At 41.7% G+C, this 1,227-nt stretch overlaps 1 non-coding gene across 1 annotated transcript; it reads left to right on the forward strand.

Annotated features, from left to right (window-relative positions):
• Window positions 1-861: 861 nt before the first annotated feature.
• On the forward strand, window positions 862-967 carry LOC144240298 (small nucleolar RNA SNORA71). The gene has a single exon (XR_013337671.1). It is a non-coding gene; the product is annotated as a small nucleolar RNA SNORA71 (small nucleolar RNA).
• Window positions 968-1,227: the final 260 nt, after the last annotated feature.

Genomic DNA, 1,227 nt, shown 5'->3' on the forward strand with positions numbered 1-1,227 from the left:
CTGCTTAGCATCCTGCCTCCATCTTTCTGCCCCTCCCCCACTTGTGCTTTCTCTCCCCTTCCCTCAAAAATAAATAAACATAAGAAAGAAAGAAAGAAAGAAAGAAAGAAAGAAAGAAAGAAAGAGAGAAAGAAAGAAAGAGAGAGAGAAAGAAAGAGAGAGAGAAAGAGAGAGAAAGAAAGGTGGGCTAGAGTTCCCCCAAAGAAAAAATATGTATCAGCAGCTCTTGACTTTCCTAATTTCAACCACTGCATGTTTCAAACCTGCACTTTTACCTGGTAAATATTGGGACCCAGCAAATGATGGAGTTAAGCCCTTCCACAGAAGTTTCGGCTGGCCAACAGTACAGTACGCCATCTTTGTTTGGCATTGTTTGCCATGTGATTTAATACCCTATTTTGTTTTCCCTTATTTGCATTTTAAAAATGTGAAAACAAAATTAAAATGTGAGAACATTTAAAAATAAAGAAAATATCAGGATGCCTGGGTGGCTCAGTCAAATGTTTGACTTCAGCTCAGTTCGCGATCTCACACTTCATGAGTTTGAGCCCCGTGTCAGGCTTTATGCTGATAGCGTTGAGCCTGGAGCTTGATTTGGATTCTGTGTCTCCCTCTCTCTCTGTCCCCTACCCCCGCTCACATTCTGTCTCTCTCTGTCTCAAAAAGAAACATTAAAAAAATTAAAAATATGCCTGTGGGGGCGCCTGGGTGACTTAGTCGGTTAAGCGTCCGACTTTCGCTTAGGTCATGATCTCGCGGTTCGTGGGTTCGAGCCCCGCGTCGGGCTCTGTGCTGACTGCCAGCTCAGAGCCTGGAGCCTGTTTCAGNNNNAAAAAATAATAAATAAATAAATAAAATAATGCCTGTGCCCTGGTCATTGATAGTGCAGGGAGAGGACTTGCGGAAAGCACTTCCCCATGTTTGGAGGGTCCACCCCATCCCTTCTGAACCCTGGAGCTTTCCCACACTTCAAAAAAAAATTAAATTAAATAAAAATTTAAAAATACGTAGACCACACAAGTAGAACACAATGGAGACAGAGAGGATTTGTCAAAGGAACAAATCCTAAGTCTCAGTCAAATGTCCACCGATGCACCTGTGAAGGAAAAGAAGAAAACGAAAGAATGTGTGCCAACTATTAGAAATACATATTTGAAGATTGTGAAATAAAAGTGAGAATTCGACTACCATTTTGGCTCTCTGGAAATCAAAACTCCCATCACGTAT

Source organism: Crocuta crocuta, unplaced genomic scaffold (assembly GCF_008692635.1).
Source record: "Crocuta crocuta isolate KB4526 unplaced genomic scaffold, BGI_CrCroc_1.0 scaffold176, whole genome shotgun sequence".
Lineage (NCBI taxonomy): Eukaryota > Metazoa > Chordata > Mammalia > Carnivora > Hyaenidae > Crocuta > Crocuta crocuta.